This window comes from Chrysemys picta, chromosome 8 (genome assembly GCF_011386835.1).
Source record: "Chrysemys picta bellii isolate R12L10 chromosome 8, ASM1138683v2, whole genome shotgun sequence".
Lineage (NCBI taxonomy): Eukaryota > Metazoa > Chordata > Testudines > Emydidae > Chrysemys > Chrysemys picta.
In genome coordinates this window covers 102367520-102389372 of record NC_088798.1, presented here as the reverse complement: position 1 = coordinate 102389372, position 21853 = coordinate 102367520, and the positions used below count along the sequence as shown (strand labels likewise).

At 45.3% G+C, this 21853-nt stretch overlaps 1 protein-coding gene across 3 annotated transcripts in view; it reads left to right on the top strand.

Moving 5' to 3' along the window:
• The first annotated feature begins 17164 nt into the window (after positions 1-17164).
• RASGEF1C (RasGEF domain family member 1C) overlaps positions 17165-21853 on the top strand; it is a 118546-nt gene continuing 113857 nt past the window's right edge. For all 3 annotated transcript variants that reach the window (XM_065555082.1, XM_065555083.1, XM_005295869.5), the window contains exon 1: positions 17165-17329. The gene's annotated coding sequence lies outside the window, so the exon portion shown is untranslated. The remainder of the gene's footprint in view (positions 17330-21853) is intronic.

Here is a 21853-nt window from a genome sequence, read left to right as displayed (position 1 = left end):
TAATTAAGTGGCCGAAGCAATTTGAGAATCTAGTCTGCATTCCCCAAAGCCAGTGCAGAGCTGCCATCTTTCTGCCCCCGACAATCAGCTGAGAACAGGCATTAGAAGCTGCTATGGGACATATACCTCATCAAGTGTGGGCTAACATTCTGCCAGCCTCTGCTACTGGAAAATCCAGTGTCTGTCCCGCGTGACCCAGCGCCGCACCACCACCCCGCCCTCCCCTGTAACTTCTTTTGCCATTTGTCACTGCCTAATGGTCTATTATTCTGCCCAAATCACTTGTTTTGCTGCTCATTTGACTCTGCGTAATTAACTTTGCCAGCCAATTGACTCTCTGTATAATTAACAGGGATGGCAGGGCCTTGTTTGTGCCCAGTGTGACATTTGATAATTTTTTGCCATCCACTTGGTTTTCTGCATATTCATCACAGTAGATCTAGATGACACTGTGGTTATAATGCCAGCAGCAGGTGCTGGTCACTCTTACCAGCTACCCTGGTGGTGGTGCGATGGTGGGAAAATTTATAGAAAAATGCTAGTGTTGCCAAGGTATCGTTATCATAATTTAATATGGCAAAAACCAATGTCCTTATCTATCCTCCAAACTTTCCAGCACACTATCAGCACCACCATCCTCCCCATCACTCAAGCCTATAACCATGGGATTATCTCTGCCTCTTCTCCCCCTTGCCCCACTCATCTTTGTCCAAATCCCGCTGCTTCATCCTAAATAACATGCCTAAGTTGCATTCTGTTCTTTCGATCCCTACCCTAAATGTTCTTTCAGGCCCTCTTCTCCAGACTTAGATTCCTACTACACCATCCTCCGTGCTTCCCTCCCCAAAAGCAATGCTCCTCCCCCCCCCCCCCCCCGGCCTCTACTAAACACTGCCGCTAAAACAATCTTCCTTGCCCACCATTCTGACCAGTTCACCTTCTTATTTAATAATATGTAGCTCTTGTGTGGCGCTTTTATCAGATCTCAAAGCAACTCACAAAAGCTCAGTATCATTATCCCCATTTTACAGAAGTGGAAACTGAGGCAGAGAGATAAAGTGACTTGCCAAAGAAGGCAAGTGGCAGAACTGGATCTAGAATCCAGGTCTCTGGATTCCTAATTGTGTGCTCTGTCCACTGGACAATACTGTCACCCACTGACTCTTTGCTGCCCCCAACTGAGTTCCTATTCCTGTCATCACCATCAGCACCCTGTGTAATTCTACCCCTCCCTTAACTGCCCTTGTTCTGTGTCACGTCCACCCTGTCAATGATGCCTGTGTTGATCTTCATCTGCCTGTTTGTCAGCATCTTGCACAACCCCACCCCATCTGCATGAAACAACCCTGAGGGATGAGAGGTATCTGCAAGGCTACAACCTCTCCGTAGTCTGGTCATTCTTAAGGAGCCACTTTATCCATGATGCTATGGAGAAACTAGCTGACTTATGAGTTTTGAGAAGTAATTGGGAATAATTTAAATAGGCATACATCCTCCTGGTGGGATATAAAACTTAGTGTAACCATATATTACCAAGATGTGGCCAATCACTCCTTTGATTGCTCAGCTAATATATTACCTCTACTGTTTTGTCTTTAGACTGAGTTCCACAGGGCATACACTCTGCCTTCTTTCCTGTTTGCAAAAATCTACCACACTGTGAACACTACTGGGAATAAATAATAATCTGATGTTCTGATTTACCATCTCATTGCAGAATAAAGGTTTGGCTGCAGTTCAGTGTAGTTTGCCTTCCATCCTTGGTGCTCCTTTTCATTTAAAACCTAACTAGGTTGTGCTTAGTCTTGTCCAGATTCTCCCCTGCGTCTATGGCTTCAATTTTAACCTCTTTATTTATTAATCAAGCATTGTATCAATTGGTTCCTAGTCTGTTACACTTATTGAATTTTAAAAATGCAATCCTATGCAAAATCTGCAAATATATTCCCAACCTTATTTTCACAAATGGTGTTTTTGCATTCATCTGAAGAGAGAGAATCTTCCATTACCAAGATATTTGGCTGCTTTGTAGCCATTTTTATCGACTGTTATTTCACAGTCCAGTTACTCTTTGCCTAGCTGGCCTATAACATATTCCTGTAAATAGCTCTTTTTAGACCTCTCCATTTCATGCATTTGTATGCAACCATTATAACCTTCTCTTGCTGAGCTTGCTTTTCCATATACAAGTGCCCCTAAATCTTCAAATGCATCTTTTAGATAGATGATCATGTCCAGAGGGTGGGGTGCAAGGGATGCTTCCTTCCCCCAATTTATTTCTATCCTGTTCTGTATGCCCCCTTTTAAAATCATATCTGTTATTTTGCCCCTGAGATGGTCTATTGGTTTGTCAAGATTACAAGTCCTCTGCATGGTTTATATGTAGGGCTTCTGATTTTTGGTTTTAACCTATAAAACGCCCACAATAACAAAAAAGTCAGTGCTTATTGGATAAAACTAGAAATGGTTGCTTGTATCTAAGGGCTTGTTCACACAGTCTACATCACTGCTCAGTATAGATTTCAAAAGCCCACTAACTTGTTGCACATTGGTCCATATAGACCAGTGGCCCCAATCAAACTTTTCCTCTCCTTCTCCTCCCTGCCCCCCCTTACCAGTAATAGAATGTGTCTGTACCCCCTCTCTCCTAGAGTGGGAGCTGGGGCCAGGGTCAGGGTAGAGCAGGGTGATGGTCCCTCCCTGCCTCCCCTTCCGCCCCCCAGTTTGGGAACTACTGATGTAGATCTTGCTGGTACACTCCCCAGTGCACTTTAACATCGTGCTGTTTGCAAGAGTACTACAGAATCGCACTAGGGAACATTACAAAGATTACTCATTAGTGTATACAGAGCCCCCAAACCCCCATTTTTTTGACATCTACAAAAAACTTTAGTTGCTCAGAATACACCATGGATAAAAAAAGAAATTGACCCTGAAAAACAGAAGCTCTAGTTGTATGTAAACAGATTATTTGTATTGACTTCATCATCCCACAACTGATTGCTAGTGTCTGGTAAAAGTAACAGTTGCCATCACATCTCAAGCAATGTATTCATTGTGCTAAAGTGTCATGTCCTATTTCAGTGCTGGGCAAGGCACAGGTATTCTGCTGGGAAGAGATCTAGAGTTCTTGATCTGGAGTCATCTTCCTCGGTTTTGGGGGTGGGGTGGGCAGTTAATTGTCTCTAATTCAGATAGAATGAGTCTCCATGTAAAACACAGCCATTCATTTCCCATACAACTCGCATATCCCTCGTTTATCTACTCCTGATAAGTGGTTTCTCCTCCTAGGAACATTGGGATGCAACAAATCATTTTGAAATTTTAAACATTTCAGCCAGCTCTAATTAACAAGGACCAAGATTTCTGCCACCAGGCTGTTTAGCAAAGTACCTAGACAGGAAGTGAACCTAAGAACTTGGCCACACTAAACTGACAGGGCCAGGTGTTGTGCCCTTGGTAGCTATTTTGGAGTGGGTATAGTCAGTGATGAGCTGCCAAAATCTTAACTGGTTCCCTACTGGGTCCTTGGTGGCTTTTCTTGTAGGAGCTGGAGAAAAGGTTCTTCTCATCAACTTATGATTTAGTTGAGACTCTTAGCTTTGGAAAAGAGTACCTATCTGGTCAAAAAGTGAATCCTGCTCTTCCACTATGGTTTTCCACAATAGTTAAAAGAAGGGAAAAGTTATAACTAACCACATACTTATGATTAGGGGAGAGGACCATGAGAGATGAAACAAAGAAGCCAATAGACTTTACTGAGTATAAATACCTAGATAGAAATCCTCATTCAGCATAAGCTGAAGTGAATAAGGATCTGCTTGCTGAAGTGCTTTCACTGTTACCCATCTCTGTGAATGGGGTGGATTTGATAGGGATGGCCCCAGCATGAATGCACTGTAATAACCAGGAAAAAAACTTCATCTTTTACCCACTGTTTTCTTCTTAGAAGTATAGAAAGTAACCATGCTACCCAGATGCCATTGTAGCATGTCTTTGTACTGTGTCGATGCTTCCTTCATAACGACCTTAGATTGTATTGTCTGTCGAGTTGGACCTAGGCCATGAAGTGCTGAATTAGATTCAAGCTTGGAAAGTTTGAGAGGGTTTGCTTTTGGTGTTCCAGTTCAGACCCATCTTTATAGATTAATTGCCCATCTGTAATGGGTTAAAGTGCCACATTATATAGGGAAAACTATTGCTCTGAATGGTTGAATGTTCTGGCCAGTAGTGAAGGGTTTTTTTATTCTTTGTCAGCAGCTCTGGTCTGTTTCAGTGAGCTCCCTGCTGGACAGCCTGAGAACTCTTGCAGTTAACAGAAGAAGTATGTATCAGAAGGCAGGGATAGCTCAGTGGTTTGAGCATTGGCCTGCTAAACCCAGGGCTTGTGAGCTCAATCCTTGAGGGGGGGCCATTTAGGTATCTGGGGCAAAAAATTGGTCCTGTTAGTGAAGGCAGGGGACTGGACTCGATGACCTGTCAACTGGTCCCTTCCAGTTCTATGAGATAGGTATATCTCCATATATTATTTTTTATTTTATATTAATGTGAAGACCAGGCACTAAAATCAGAATCTAGAGAACTGCAGTGATTGCCAATTTGGGTGGAACTCTTACATGTACATGGTAACAAGATGACATATGGTGATGTCTCAGGGACTTTCTCTCCACAGTCAGGACCAACTGCAACAATTCTGAACATGAGGCACGATGCACCCTGAAGAGTGACGCCCCTGGACTCAGGGAACAGAACTTTCTAGGCAGGCACACTTTGTCTATGGGAAATCCTACCACTGAGGATTAGTGGCATCGAATCCTGACACCTTCAGTATGCAATGTAAGACCCATCTCTTTCCCACAATAGTAACCAACCCCCAGGAGTGAGTGGAAGGAAAGAGGCAATAATGGAAGAAATAGGACTGAAAAGATTGTTCTGCTCCCTCCTTCCTAACCCTAAGCACAAAAATGTTTTGTGTGTGTTGGCTTTCTAAAATCTTTTAGAAAGGTATTCAGTTATTGCCATAATGAGCTTGCTATAAACTCCCAGACAGGAAGAGGCAGAGATGGGCCTGAATGGGGCGCGACATGATTTTGTGTTTAAACTAGTGGACTTTTTTCTTCAAAGCAGGATTTCAGAGACTGCATGAGAGTCGAGTTTAAAAATTGACCCCCACAGGAAGAGAACATATTCTGATGGAACATGGCAAAGAAATTCTTTTCAAAGTTGGACTTGAATACACAAACAACTGCCATCCCGGTGCTCCTCTTCCTGCAGGAGCCATATGAGGTGATCCCCTGCCAACACAGACTTCTCTTTATCCCTAGCAAAGCTCTGCAGAAAAGCTTTCTCTTTCTTAGACCTGCTGCTCAGCAGTCCATTCTCTTCTTGTGCATGCATTTTTCTTTTAATTATAATTTTGACAGTATCTATTATCTAAACTCATAAGTGTGAAATTAATGTTTACATAATCTGAACTAGTTAAAGTAAATTAAAGTGAACTGTCACCTTCCAGTCTTGGCTGGAATCGAGAATAGTACTGTACATGTAACAGCACACGGTCTGTCGCATTGCAGGAATAAATAACTTGATGTTTTGATTTATCTGAAACTTAACTAACAAGGGATTCCCTCTTACCGGCATCTTGGTCATTCAGTTTGAACTCAATATGCATCTGAAACTGTGGATTATAAAATAGATTTTGCACTTTCAAACTTGGCTTCTTTCTTACTACCAAATACTCTTGAGTGATCTCTTTCCCCCAGTGATACCAGCCACAGCTTTCGTGACTGGCTCATCAGCCCACCATTATTTTATATTTATTACCTTTCCTGCCAATGAAAATCTTATAAGGGCAATGGATTATTCACCTCTCTTTGGTTCAAATGGGATTTGTTTCAGCTCAGATTAATAATTACATTGTCAATACATTTCTGCTTTAAGGGTTCTAATTGAAAGTATCCTGTGATTCTTACTCAAATACTTATTTTCCTCTTAAAAACAAGATTTTTACACCATTTCCTTGTGTGATCAATGAATGTTTAAAGGGACAAATCAAGTAAAATATTTTCAAACCTGTTATAAAATTTTAAATCTATTAGTTAATTTACTTTTCACTATTTATGCTATTTACTTTCCGATTTCCCTTACCTTGTCCTTGAGCCATGATTCATGCTTTATTTTGTGATTGGGCAAGCAGGCAGGCATATGCTTCTGATTTTATGGATGGTCTATTTTTGGAGCAGCTTGTTAGCTGCTGACAACCAGCATTGAAGTCAAGGGAGCTACACTGCTTTACATCAACCGAGGATGTGGCCCTTTTGTCTTGAACCCAGCAAAAATACACCCCCTCCCCGCAAACCGATACAAAATTTTTTTTAAAGTTGTAATATAGCACATGACCTCAGTCAGTGATATCTCTTCTCTTCCCTTCAGGCAGAGGTTGCATCTAAAGGTGTTCCTCTCCTAGGCCCTCATCCAACTCCTATGGAAGCCCCTGGGAGGTTGGTCAGGCCTTTACTTAATACCGCTAGGAAGGTCCCTCAGTAATGGAATGTTTATCATGCAGTGTTAGAATTTACTACCTGCGTGACAGTGTACCCCATAAGGCTTTATGGGGGGGTGCTTATAAATGTATGTATGACATAACTGGAATATGTTTTGTGCTGCCTGTGCCATGTAATATATCTCCGTAAAGGTTATGGTCTACTATACCTATTCATCCTATCTGTACACATATATCATTTTCTACTTGAGGTTAAGAATATGGGCTGTATACTTGCTTGGTTTCTAAGTAAGCTTTGTGAGGCATTTGGTCAGTTTCTTTAGGAAGGAATTTGCAAGGTTAAGTACCTGATCAGGAAGCACTTGGGGAACAATGCATCTTGGAATACTCCAATCCACGTAAGAAGTCTTCCTGGAGACATACAAGATACCATGTGGACAATGGCTTCGGCCTGTAAAGACTGAGTCATGCAGAGACATGTGACTTGCCCAGGTGACTCCAAAACTCCATCTTGGAACTGGACTTTGCATAGGAGGGAGGGGGGGGTCTCCACCCACAAGAGAGAGTCTATTTAAATCTGTGGGAGACCCCTCCATTTTGTCTTCAGCTGGCTAAAGAAGGAGCCTCTCCACACACACCCCCACCCCCCTCAGGATACTCGAAGGAAACCGGAACAAAGGACAGTAACTACAGGTAGTGAGAGTGATTGCTGGACCCAGGCTAAAAGGAGATTAGCCTGTAAAAGGGAGCATTCTGGAACTGGTGAGAATCTTATCTGTATTTAGTTTGATTAGACATAGATTTGCGCATTTTATTTTATTTTACTTGGCGACTTACTTCTGTCTGTTACCACTTGGAACCACTTCAATCCTATTTTCTGAATTTAATAAAATCACTTTTTATTTAGTAATTTACTCAGTATGTATTAATACTTGGGGGGAGCAAACAACTGTGCATATCTCTCTATCAGTGTTAGAGGGTGAACAATTTATGAGTTTGCCCTGTATAAGCTTTATACAGGGTAAAACGGGTTTATTTGGGTTTAGACCCCATTGGGAGTTGGGTATCTGAGTGCTAAAGACAAGCACACTTCTGTGAGCTGTTTTCAGGTAAACTTGCAGCTTTGGGGCAAGTGATTCAGACCTTGGGTCTGTGTTGGAGCAGACAGGAGTGTCTGGCTCAGCAAGACAGGGTGCTGGAGTCCTGAGTGGGCAGGGAAAACAGAAGCAGGGGTAGTCTTTGCACATCGGGTGGCAGCTCCCAAGGGGGTTTCTGTGATCCAATCCGTCACAACCTGATAAAACTATACAAGGTGTATCCAGTTCATTGTCTCTCACATGGTGAAGCAGCAGATTCCAAATTTCACCAAGTTTATCTTCCCAACGAGCTAACGACTGCCAGCCTGACCCTATTGTGACTCAGGTTATTTCAAAGCCATTAGGCCAGTGAAACAGAGCAGCCTTGAGGTCAAGCTCTTGCAAATGTATCTCAATTACCTTCCTTGGTACAGTACTTCACCAAACCTCATTCTCTACTATAGAAGCACTAAGTTCAGCATTTGATCTGCACACAGGATGTGCTCCAATGGAACATTGAATGATTGCTGATGTCCTCTTCAACATGTTTCTGATTAATAGCTAATTTGAGCCTTATCAGCAAATTAGGCTATTGTATAAACTTTCTGCACTTTCACTGGCTCTTGACTTGTACAGTGATCTGTTACTGTCACCTCGCTGGAATCCTGGCGAGAGCAGAGACTTGCCTATTCAATAGATCAGCTGAAATCTTAAAGATTTTGCAATTTTTTAAATCTCTTAAAGACCCTATTCTCTTCTGCTGTAACCCTATTAAAGTCCAGTAAGGCAACACGAACAGAGGCACATACAGTCTGAAATCGGGTTAGGCTGAGTAATGACCCATTCCATACACAGAAGAAAACACCAGTAACTGAGACTCAGAATAGAGGTCTCGATTCAGCAAAACAGTTAAGCACCTGCTTAAATCCATTACTGCTGCTATGAATTTGTATTTTGATAGTTCCTAGAAGCTAGGGCTCCATTCTGGTAGGCACTGTACAAATAAATAACCGAGACAGCCCCTGCCCCAGAGAACTCGCAATGTAAGCTCATAGGCAACAGGTGGATACAACAAATGAACAGGGGAAGCACAATGAAGCAATCATGGTCAGTACTGGAAAAAGGTTGGTCATCACTAACTAGCTGTCTAACCATCACTGAGTTTTCTGTAGGCATTACAGCACTTGCCTATCTTTAATGACTTCCATAGGACTTAAGCATGTGCTTAACTTTAAGCAGGGGTTTAAGCGCTTTGCTGAATTGGGGCCATAATGCTCCAGCCAACCGCTTTAATCCTGGACCGAGATGAATTTCTTGAGAGTAGTGACCACTGCGATTATTACATGAGACTGCCCCGATGTTTAGTTCTGTTTGTCAGTAGAGTTTCTCAATAGCTCCCAAACTCGGTACATTCTGTCCAGCGAGAAGAACTGAAGCCCCCTTATTTATTGTGGTTTTTAACTTGGATTAACCCATCTCAACACAAATTCCAGTGGTCAGTGATGTAATAGATTCTTTCCACAGAAAACACTCTCTGGAGAGTAATACTGTCAGGAAATGGAAGCCCTCTCACTTGATACTTGTATTTACAATAAATACCCTGACTGAAGGCTTTTGTTCGGTGGTCTGAGCTGAAGCTTGTCATTTCTACCCTTCTCAACCGCACCATTGTCCGAGCCCGGAGAGTCATTAGGATCTGATCTGTGAAGAAAAGATCCAGCGTGAGATGAAAATAGTTCTTCCATTACAGACGATCTAGGGGCTTTGTCAAAATAACTGTCAGCCGCAAGGAGCCATTTCGGCTACATCTACACTTGGCGCTGGGAGTGAGAGTTACAGCTTGACTAGACATATACTAACTCTCCTGGAGCTAGTGCACTAAAAATAGTAGCTGTGGTAGCACAACCAGCATGGGGTAGTTGCCCCAAGCATGTACCTGCAGGGTCTGGACAGGTTTGTATTCAGGGAAGCTAGCCCCTCTCGCAGCTCACCACTGCCCATGGTGTTGTGGCTACACTACTGTTTTTAGTGCTAGCGGAACTCAGGCCTGCTTGGTGTGGCACTCTGTCTCCCTCTAGTGGCAGCTACACGAGCTAGTGAGTGAGTCTGCTACAGCCTTGGCTAAGGGATGTGTCTTTTAGCTCCTATAGTAGGGAGGCTCATGTATTAAACTCCAGAGGTCCCAGGTTTGATCCCGGCCCAAGATGACTGGAGTCTGTCGGCGTTACGCTAGCTCAATGAGAGCTAACAAAAGTATGTCTGCTTGTGCTGGGAATGACACAGACGGCTCCAAATGTAGATGTAGCTTGAGTGTCACGGTGCTGTGGTTTCTCCAAGCTACCAGGTCAAATACTAATGTGCCTGTGACCCTCACTGGTCACAACAAAACTATGTCCCTGTCTTGTCCCAAATGAACACACTAGTTCTCGGCTCCCCCCAAAATATAGCCCTGCCACCTCATTCAGGGCATTTTCTAGCACCGTGGAGGTCAATAGGAATTTTGCCATTGAACTGAATCTGTGCAAACAGCAAGGGCCTTATCCTGCTCTGTGTCTATCTCACTAATGCCACATTTCTCAGAAGCTGTCCTGCTTGGATCAATAAGTGCTCTCTTTTCTGATTCAAAGGTCTAAAGATCCTTCACTTGTCAAGCAGTCCAACTCCTCCCTTTCCTCCATAGACCTATTTCCTCAGTCCAGCAAGCATTATAATATTGTGGTGTTAAGCTATCCAGTGTTTGCCATATAGATACTGTGCATTGAGAGAAACAAATATGGGGGGGGGGGACAAGCGTTTACACAGAGAAACTCCTTTTGTATCCCATTCTCCTGCAGGTGAGTCATCCCCCTTACATGCACCCCAAAATCACCAGAGGCAGCAGACCAACCCACTCGACTACCACCACTGCTGCTGCCACTATGTGGAATAGCTACCAAGCAGGGAGGGAATCCTCCATGAGATGCTAAGGAGGGGGAAGCACAGTAGGGCAAGAGATATTGACGGGGTCAGGGTTGTAGGACTGATGGAATTGGGTATGAAATTAATAGGGGTTTGTTGTTGTTGAAGAAGGAATGAGTATGGAGTCAGATGTTCTGTAGGCAGAGCGTATATTACCCAGGGAACATTGCTTCTCTCACTGACTATGGCTTAAAATTTTTTGATGGATTCCTTTGTTAAAAATTGGGCAGCATATCACCATAGCTACCTATATAATTAGCAGAGAATACGTCACACTCATTCATCAACATCCAATGTTCTTGCTCTGGGTGCAGTTCAAGGTGTTGTGTTTTGATCTATGGATTCCCTATGTGGCTTGCGGTTAATGGCTGCCTTAGAGCTTGCTCTCGTCCTTTCTACCATCACAGCAGTGGAAATCAAATGGACTGTTTTTGCGTTGAAGTCTTGGACCTGGACTCTGATAGTGGCTGGCTGAGAGTTCTTGGGGAAGAGCCCTTGACTGAAATTCACTCCTCCTGCTGGTCTAACAAAGCATGAGTTTATGGCCTTCAGGGCCCAGTGTAAACCTCATCAACTTCCTCAGGCTTTTGCCTGAGGAGGAGGATGCATTGAATTGGCACTGGTCAATATGGTCTTTCTCTGTTTATGTTTATGCGCAGGGCTAGAGATTTAGGGCTGGTCTACACTGGGGGGAGGGAGGGATCGATCCAAGATACGCAACTTCAGCTACGCGAATAGCGTAGCTGAAGTCGAAGTATCTTGGATCGAATTACCTGGGGTCCACACGGCACGGGATCGACGACCGCGGCTCCCCTGCCAACTGCGCTACCGCTGCTCACTCTGGTGGAGTTCCGGAGTCGACGGTGAGCGCGTTCAGGGATCGATATATCGCATCTTAACGAGACGCGATATATCAATCCCGGATAAATCGATTGCTACCCACCGATACGGCGGGTAGTGAAGACGTACCCTCAGTGATGGGCCCAATTTACAAAGCAAATAAAATAAACTGATGTGCACAAAGTCAATCTGATTGGATAATTGCCCATTGGTTTTAATATTAACCCAAAACCAGCAGGTGGAGTTCTCCCAGGGAGAATACTGTTAACTGCTGCAAACTTGACTTTACAACCAAGAAGTAAGTAAGTAAGTAAGTGTGTGTGTGTGTGTGTGTGTGTGTGTGTGTGTGTGTAGCAGCTATGTCACAGAATATATTCGGAGACTGAGGATGAAAATATCCCCTTTTGCCAGCTTGCTTTCTTTCCTTCATCAAAAGAACTGTGTTTAGCTTTTAGATAATGGCAAAGGGACAAATCCACGTTTTGGGAGCAGCCAAACAGATGTGGCTGTGCTGAGTAAGGGGGGAGGGCTGGATACGGGGCAGCCAAAAGGGTAGTCTCTGCATGAGCTCCCTCCATGGCAGCTCATTTGAGGGGGTGGGTCGGGGGGGAAGGGAGGCGGAGACAGAACGGAGGCAGGGAAACATACTCTATTGCAAGGGTAGGCAACCTGTGGCACGCATGCCGAAGGCGGGACGTGAGCTGATTTTCAGTGGCACTCACACAGCCCGGGTTCTGGCCACCGGTCCAGGGGGCTCTGCATTTTAATTTAATTTTAAATGAAGCTTCTTAAACATTTTAAAAACCTTATTTACTTTACATACAATAGTTTAGTTATCTACTATAGACTTATAGAAAGAGACCTTCTAAAAACGTTAAAATGTATTACTGGCACGCGAAACCTTAAATCAGAGTGAATAAATGAAGACTCAGCACACTGCTTCTGAAAGGTTGCTGACCCCTGCTCTATTGCCACATGTATTCTCTCTCCTTCCTTTCGTGGGGAGGAGGGATGCTAGAACATCATTGTCACAAAGCTGTGTGAAGCCAGGGGATTATCCCTTTTAATGCTAATACCAACAAGTGCTGCTTTTAAAATGCAGAACTAAGAAGGGACTAAAATATTGGCTCTAGGATATTTCTGACTACTTCTGAAAATACTTTTTTTTACAATGTTTTGTATATTTTTGGCCAGTTAATATATGTATGTGGTGTAACTTTGCTGAACATCTCAATGTTATCACTTGGTTTATTTCATATCTAGTTTGTGGTTCATTTTTTTTCCCTTCTGTCTCACAGGTGTCTTGTTAAAAAGGAATAAAAATGTTTTGCTGCAACTTAAAATGTCTAATTATGTTGAATCAAATTACTCCGCAGTACTTACTGGATGACAATTGTGTAATTGATACACATCTCTGGTGTCTGTCACAGAGACAATGGGCAGTGCAAGCATTTTTAAAAAAATCAGGTTCCTGACAGAAGAGGAAATCAATGTTTAAATAACGTAATCATAAGCAAGACTGCAACTTCCTATGAGCTGTTGATTTGCATTCTTTTTGCTGCTTCCTCAATGTAGTTTTGTGCAAGACACTCTGCTAGGAAGGGCATAAAATGAATTTCCGGATGATCAAATAGGACAGGATGAAAGTAATGGTAATTCCACATAGGCATAGGTGTACAATGCCAAAACTCACTCAATGGGAGGTATGCTGTCGAATCCCTGATGGAAAAGCATGCTATTAAGACTTGGCTTCACAGTTTGATGTCTGCATTGCAGTTTAGAACACACAGGGTGCCACAAAGCTGAGGAACATAGCTATGAGAGAGCTGTACCCTTCCCATGAAATCCAGCATGTACCCACTTTCTTCTTTCCCCTCCACCTCTTCGTAGCAGCTCAACAACTGAGGGCTAAACCCTATTCCCAGCAGACAGCTCAAGTAACCTGGATGTGTGTTGGGAAAGGTCTAGGGGAAAACTAAATCCAGGCCTGCAGCCATTGCATTTCCACTCTGCAAAGAAGAATGGACAGTGGATTCACATTGCCAAGAATCCTTTATCCTACCCCCCATTCCCCTTTTAGCTGCATACATAGAGTAGTGTTCTATAGACAGCACTTATGAACTCTGTAGGTTCCACCAATCCTACCCTCTTGCTTCATCACCCAACCATGGAGCAGAACTGCATTGCTGCCGCTTCATCCCAGGCTCTTTGCCTTTGGGGGGGAGGAAAAGGAAGGAGGGAGGAAGGGGATCTGAGGCTGAGAGAACTTTCTAACATTCCCAACAGATTTAAAAATAAAAAAATTGTGGAACAGAAAATCTACATTTTCAAACAATGTAACAATTCCCTTTTTTACAGCAATGTTGCTTATGGAGAATGTCATCTGAAAAGAATGTACTCCATTTTAATTCTGATTCTATACAGCTGGGGTCGGCAACATTAGGCACGCGGCTCGCCAGGGTAAGCACCCTGGCGGGCCGGGCCAGTTTTATTTACCTGCTGACGCGGCAGGTTCAGCCGATTGCGGCCCCCACTGGCCGCGGTTCGCCGTCCCGGGCCAATGGGGGCGGCGAGAAGCAGCGCGGGCGAGCGATGTGCATTGGCCTGCTAAACCAAGGGTTGTGAGTTCAATCCTTGAGAGGGCCACTTAGGAACCTGGGGCAAAATCAGTACTTGGTCCTGCTAGTGAAGGCAGGGGCCTGGACTCAATGACCTTTCAGAGTCTCTTCCAGTTCTGAGCTAGGTATATCTCCATATATTTGCTTAGCCCTCAGGCACTCATCTCTCCTCTCGTCTGTGTTAACTGTCATTTCACTGTGCTACGACTGTTTAGCATTGCCAACCATTAATTACTTTCCTGTATTTGTCAATTTAAGGCAGGCTCTACACTTTTACTGTAATTTTTGTAATTCAGATTACATTCAGTTAATATTGCAGGTAACAGACAAAAGAGCAGATACAAATTAATAGAAAAATAGAGGCATTACATAAAATAGTTAAGTAATGGGATGACATGTAACATGTTTCCTGTATGTATAAACTGTGTGTATGTCAGGGAGAGTGCATAAGATCTATAATTCACTACCGGGAAGCATGCCACATTTATGATGTGACTTTTAACAGGTTTTTCTTTAGCAGTTCATAAAATACAATAGCTGTTATGAACTGCTCAGAGTTCAGAACTGCGTGATCACTTTTTTGGATGACTGTAATAGTCAAAATTACCATTTTTCTTCTAGCAACAAGGAATTAAAGTTCAAGTAGCTGAGGACCTTTCAGCCTGGTGTGATGCTTGTTGCAACTGACAAATGATCATAAAACCCTCCATTATGCACTAAAAGGAACTTAGTGTTCTTTTTTAAATAGTATAGGATCAACTGGCTGTGTGCTTTTGTGTTTTCAGAAAGCAAAATTTAAAAACATAGCAAAATGGAAATAACAATCAGGTGCTAGACCAATATCATTGATACTGTGTCTGTATGGGAGGTTCTCCTGCCTTTCACTTCCAAGGGATAGTGCCTTTCACTTCCAATACGTGATAGGACCTATTAAGGGACAGCTAGAATAGAACATCTTTGATAGTGTGGTATAATGTTCAGCCAAGGTAGAACAGAAACCAGAGAAACCTATTTATGGAACTTATAGGTCCCTTGTCTCTACCCTGCCTGCTTCCAGGAACCTCGTTCTAGTGGGTATATTAAAAAATGAAGGACAAGATCCTCCAATGGAAGGAAGAAAAAAAAAGACAGGATCGGGCTCTAGTGGAAAGTTAGCTTCCCTGGGATCATCCATTATGATGGGATTCAGAGAGGAATGGGCTGGAGAGAGCAGACCCTCACTTGTACAGTCCTCTTCCCTCCACCACCTACAGAGCACAGCCTGAAGCCCACAGCCATGGAGGGGCAGGTGCACAGCACCAGGGCCAGTAGCAGCATTTCATCTCCTTCCTGCAGCAAGAACTGTAAGCAGAGGATTGCACATTAGTGTAGATCACTCAAACCCTCCCCAGGCCAGTTATTTCTTCTGTCCCTCTGGTGTATGTGTGGAATAATTATCACAATGTACATCTTCTCATTAAATCCAGTAAACACCGTGGGAGAGTGACTTACTATAAGTGAGGTTGAGATTAGAGGACATTGGGCTCCCTTCTGTCTTCAATACATAGTGCTGACTTTTTAAGTAAAAGTTCAAGTTCTGGGCTTCTCCAGGAGATGTAGCTTAGGGGCCACTATCCCAGAGTAGTGCAGCCAGGAATTGCCCTGCTTAAGGCAGCCCCACCTCCCAGGGCTACCACATGGTAGCTCTGCAACCTGCATTGACCCTGACTCTCAGTAGTCATGTGCAGTATGAGAACTCCTGCCCTGTCCCATACACGCTGGTGTTTGCACAGGCCCTGTGCTGGGGAATTCTCCCGTGGCTAGAGAATTTTTATTATTTAGCAGGTCCTCCAGGGCTCAGAAAATGTGAACCTGGAGCACTTTACCCTGTCACCACGTGAAATAAATCTGCTCCAGATCAGTACTGCCCAGAAGTCATTACCCTCCGTTGGCTGCTTGGCCTACCTGAAATTAATTAGTGGGCCTGGCCCATTTGCTAACATTTCCACCCTATATGTGGCCTGCTCTTGTTGGCAGTCTCTAAAGAGGGATCCAGGCCTGAATGGAAATAGGGACTGAACTGATCTGTGCAGCCCTTGAGCTAGTCCCTCCTGCTCAGAGGTGACGGAGAGTATAGGGGCCCCTTGCACTGGCCCCCTCTGTTCTCTAGATACAGGTAGTTTCAGGGCTGAACCTTTTCCCCAGCACTAAATTAGCCTTACCCAGAATGGTTCAAGCTATTGCAAATGCTTAGGAAAGTGAAGGCGGCGGCTCTTGTCCCTCCATATATTTTTAAAAGAATGTGAACTTTAAAAAAACAACAACTGCTCATTATTCTACCGCCTTGTGGGCTAAGTCCCAGCCAGGGGGCAGGGTTTTCAACTCTATTACCCATCCCCGCAAGGAGCGGCTCACAGAAGGAGCTGTAACCTTCAGTGTAGTGTGTGTCTCGCTCCCCTGCCTGTCATGCCCTACACCTGCACCTCCCCTCCAAGAAGGGATTCTGCATTGTGAAGAAGGCCCCGGGGCCTGTGCCACTAACTCTGCACAGTAGCCAAACTCCCATGTTGATTAGCTCAACTGCCAGCCCCAATTACCAAAGAGAGAGCGGATGATTCTATTAGGGACCAGCTGTACTGCCCTAGCCTCTTCCCGGGCTGCTCCCTGCCCTGGCACACGAGATGCTTCCTGCCTCTTTAATCCTCTGGACTGGAGTGGGGGCCCCGGCTGCGGGGGGGGGGGGAGGGAAGAGACTCCCTGCTCCCCAAAGAAACCGGCAGCTGCTTCCTACCCCAGCCACAGGCCCCCAGCACAAGGGCTCCCCTTCTCCCACCCGTGTGGGACAGGCACCCTGTGCCCCCCAGGCAGGGGCTGACTGACAGGCAACTAGGGCTCAAGGGGTGCAATCAGGGCTTGCACCTGTCTCCTGCCCAGCGCCTAGTGCCCCCCTCCCCGGTGCTGGGCAGGGCTGGGGCCGGCGGGGCGGGTCCCCCCGCTGCCTGGGGGCTGAGCAAGCGGCGCTCTGCGCCCCCCTTGGAAGCCGCGTGAGGAGGGGGCTAAGCCGCTCCGCCGCCGGCCTCTCCGCCCCCGTTCCCCAGCGCGGCGGCCAGGCGGCGCTCTCCGCCCTCGCTGCTGCGCCCCAGGCGCGCTGGGCTGGGAGGCGCGGCGCGGAGCCGGCAGCAGCCACTCGGCAGCGGCTTGGCACCGGGCGGGCGGGTCCCTCGTCGGCTCTCGGGGCTGCGGAGGGGAGCTGCGCAGGGGGCTGGGGAGCGCGGCCGGCCGAGCTCCCGGGATTTAGCCAGCGCGGGGCTCTCTCCGATGGGCTGGAGCCGGGGGATAACGCGGGCGGAGCTCCGGTGAGTACAAGCCGCGTCCGGGCGCGCCGGTGTTCGCCTCTCTCCGCTGGATGGTCCCGCTGCCTGGAGGCGCGGTGAGCATCTGCGGCTCGCCCTGACACCGGCACCTCAGCGCCCTCCCCGGTGCAGGGCTCATTGGAGCCGGTCACTGGTTCTTTGGGTTTTTTTTAAAAAATACAAAAACATCTGCAGACGTGGCAGGAGAGAGCTGCCCCGTCCTCGGCTTTAAAGGCACGTTGGCAGGGCTGCAAAGATGGCTTGTCGGCTTAGAAAACGGCACCTCTGTGAACGTGACCAAAATACGTTGTAATGCACCTTGTAGTGTTCTCCTAGCCTGGTTGGGGGCATGTTTCTAAATGTGTGATTGCAAACCCGTCAGGAGGGGAGGCGTGCATTCGGGCCGGGCATTTCACAGCATGGTGTGGGCAGATCTGCTTTCAGTAGCTTTCTGGCGTTACTCCTGTGGGGAAGGTAAACTTTTTGTGTTTACTGGCGCACTCCTCCATCGATTGATGATGCAGCCCGAAGCTGATTAGCAAAGGGATGCGATGGATGTTCATTTGTTGCCGGAGAAAGATGGGGAGATTGGAGGGGAATGAAACTGCCCTCCGAGTTGAACGGTTGTGAGACATCCCGGAGACCTGTGTGGGACTGGAGGATCTCCAATGGTTAGGGGCTGATTGGATGTAGTGAAATCAAAGTGGGGGGCGATCCGTCCCGGTAGCACTGAAGTTGTTGAATTAGGCTGGAGGTGTGTGTGTTTAGAAATGGTTTCTTCTTTCCGTGGGTCCCAAACACCTGTTTCGAAGTGATGTGTGGCTCTAGCTTGTAGGTGCTCGTGTTGCCTTCTAACGAGGAAGTAGTTGGCATTTCAGCAAAGTTTTTATTTATCTCTGCTGCTCTAACTCCAGTTCCAAAAACTTGACAGTGCAATATTCTTTTATTTATAGACAGTTATCTCTTTGCTCCTGTGCACACACGTCCTGTATTGAGGATTTGGCAGAGCAGCCAGTAGTCTTGCTCTGATGCTAATCTTTATTTCCATTAAGAATCCTGGGCTACCAGGATCCTACCTCTAAACATTTGTTTCAGGCTCAATCTTGACATATACAATCTCAACTGGAGAGTAATTTTCTTTAAACCAAATTTGATTTCAATTGACGCAGCTGTTGTAGAAAAACACTGGGGAAATGTCATTTCAGGAGCTGTTTGAAAGACAGCTCGGTTTATATATTTACCATTGCTATTTTTTCAGGAGATTAATCTATATGGAATGTGGTGGACTTGCTCCTGTTATTTAAAACAAACCCTCAAAATGGACAAGTTAGATTCTGAAAATCACCAGCTAGGCACATGCAGTAACCCATGGTTTAGAACAGCTGTAATATGCACATTCCTATTAATTCAGTCTCTGGGTTTACCTTTTCGTTGAATATCTTTGTGGCTCTCAAAGATCCATTTACGCTATGAACGCGTCCCTAGTACTAATTAACACCCCACAGGAGCAGCTGCAGTGGACCCTGCCAGTAATCAGTTTAATACTACGTGCTGGAGATTGAAACGATATAGCCAGTGATGTTATGATGCATGGTGTGAAAGATCCAGTCCGTGCAGCCGTGCTTCAAAGAGGTAGTGGCATAGTGTGAAGTTCAAGGCATGAGAGGAAAGAGAGATGCACAGGAACGATTTGTTCCTGGACTATATTTTCTGAACCCTTTTTAAGTCTTTGTTGGTTTAAGCCACTCCATGTTATTTAATACAGGTTTTGTGGCGTAGCTGTCTGTAGTCAAGGAAAGACAACACTAACACTTAAATTTTCTCTGCAGTGTGTGTGGGGTTTTTTAATTGATTCTAAAGTAGAAAAATCTACATTGGAGTGAAGAAAACTGCTGCTCAGGAGGTTTGTATATTTATAACTTTCTTCACTGCAATAGCTTCATGGGATACACGTTTTGGGCCAAATTCTGTTACACTGGTGGAAATCCAGAGTGACTCTGTAGTCATTGATTTAAATGGAATTGCTCTGGATTTACACTGGTGTAAGCGAGAGGAAAATTTGATCCATTTTTTGATTATGTTAAATCATATAATCTTACTCCATCCTACCCCAGCATGACACAAAAGGCCCAATCCTGCAATCCTTACTCAAACGAAACTCCCACTGACTAGGACCTGCACTGCCAGGTCCTAACAGTGGGACAGTTCATGCTGTCTAGATCCACACACAAAGAAAATTCACTGCACCTGGCTCTCCCCTCTCCTGCTCAGGAAGAGGTGTTTTGAGCCTGCGTGGTACTGTTCTCCCTCCTCCTTCTTCCCGCTTCCCAAGACCCCTTGGAAGGAGCTCATTTTGGTTGAGATCTGACCGTGGAAGGGGGAGTGAGGATTGGATTTGCTGTCTGGGATGGGGACAGGCCAGAGTGGGGTGGGATGTGTTGTAGACACACACATTGTTTGCCCGCTGACTTCACAGAGGTTATCTGGAAGAAATAATACAGCAAAGGGCCGGGTTGGGGAAAGGCTGGGAGCAGTCATGCCAGGGGGAGTGCCTGGTAGTGCAGGTCCATTAGAGCCGTACTGCCAGGGAGATGTGCTGCATGGTGGGAAGGAGCTAAGGGCCTGTTATCCTTGGGAAGACATGGGGACTCCATACAGATTGCCTTGGCCTTCTGCTGCTCCCCTGGGATGTGCAGAGATGCCTGGGGCTCAGACAGGTTTGGAACAGAGCCTTACACACCGCTTATTGCATGGAATCAAACCCCGTTTCCCTGTGGCATAATTGGGAGGAATACCGTGACTGTATCCTCTTGGAAACTTCCTCTCTGAGCCCCCTCCTAAGGGAATTACCATCGCAGGCAGTGATCAAGCTCAAAATAGTGAGCACTCAATATAAAATTGCACAAGAGCAATGGTTCTCAAACTTTTTTTTTTTTTGCGGACCAATTGAAAATTGCCGAGGGTCTCAGCGGACCACTTAATGATCTTTCCTAATGTTGTTTGTACCGCTAGCTAACTATTGTAAAGCGCTTTGGGTAAATATAAAAAGAACCTTAATTTGTTCTACAAATAAAAGCACACAACTCATATTTTAATATCAGTAGTCTTACCTTTTTAATGTGATGGATGTGCCCTCTCTCCCCCGCCACGGCAGCCCCTGAGCTGGGGCTGGGAAGGAGGGGGATCTCTCCCTCTCTCCTCCACCGCAGCAGCCCCCAAGCTGGGGCTGGGAAAGAGGGGGGGGTCTCTGGCTGCCTCTTTCTCTGGCCACTGCAGCCCTGCACACCCCAAATCCCCCCTACCTCCTCTTCTCACCCCACTGCCCCCTCCCACCTACTCTCTATTCCACTCAAGGCCACCATCTCACCTTACGTGTGCGTCTTATCCAGGGTCCAGGCACCTAATTAGTGGAGCCACGCCTGTGCAACTCTACTAATTAGGTGGGTGGCCCTTCATTCTTTCATGTGCGGCCGCCCAGGCGCGCATCTTATAGAGAACTATCCATGGACCACCTGAATGGAGCTCGTGTACCTCTGGTGGTCCACGGACCAGTTTGAGAACCTCTGCACTAGAGGGTATTAGTTTTATACTGGAAAAATTCTCTGCCCTGGGACCGACACATTCCTTGCAAAGAAGATGGGGAAATTTAACGTTCTCCTTTGCTGCTGCATTAACCTGTCTTTCCCATTTTGCAGTGGTTTTAAATGATGTAATTCCACCCCTTCCTGCTTGTCAGTTTAGAACAGTTGGAGATCTTAACACTTCTCCATTGGAACCTGCTGTGCTTCTAAAGCACAGAGTTTTAAATAGTCTTAATTTGATCAGCAAAGAGGAGGATCATATGCTTATTGAACCCTATATCACAGCTCCCCCAGTTTAGCAGAGGAAGAGCGCTATGTGATGTTAAAACATAGCATGTTTTACTGAAGAAGAGCCATTAGTCGATGGGAAACAGAAAACATTTTTATTGCCCCATCAAGCCAGCTTTCTCTAATGATGTTCAGTTGAAAGGATTTAGAGTGGTATTTAATCAAATTTAGGGACAGTACTATTCAAAGTCCTTAGAAATAATTAGCAGGCTTCTTTAGAGTTTTGGTTAGTTTAGCTGGGTAAGAATGTGATTCATGCTTTTCACATCACTGGCTGCGTGTGGTACTGTTGTGTGTAATCTGGATAATGTTTACAGATCTTTCCGCAACCAGGCTCTCTGCAGTGGTCCTTGAATTGCCTAAGGCTTTTGCTTTATATACTTCTTTAGCAGACAGTTTTCAAAATTATACCTGGAGGCCGACTATTTGTTTATACTAAAGGACACAGGACACTAATCGACCAATCAGCAGGCTGGTGTGATGCAACAGGAAATACTTCTTCATGCAATGCGCAATTAGTGCATGGAACATATTGCCACAATATATCATCGAGGCCAAGAGTTTAGCAGGATTCAAAAGGGACTAGACATTTATATGGATCACAGGCATATCCCGGGTTAGAATAGTAAATACGAAAATAAACAAGAGTTTTGAAAGG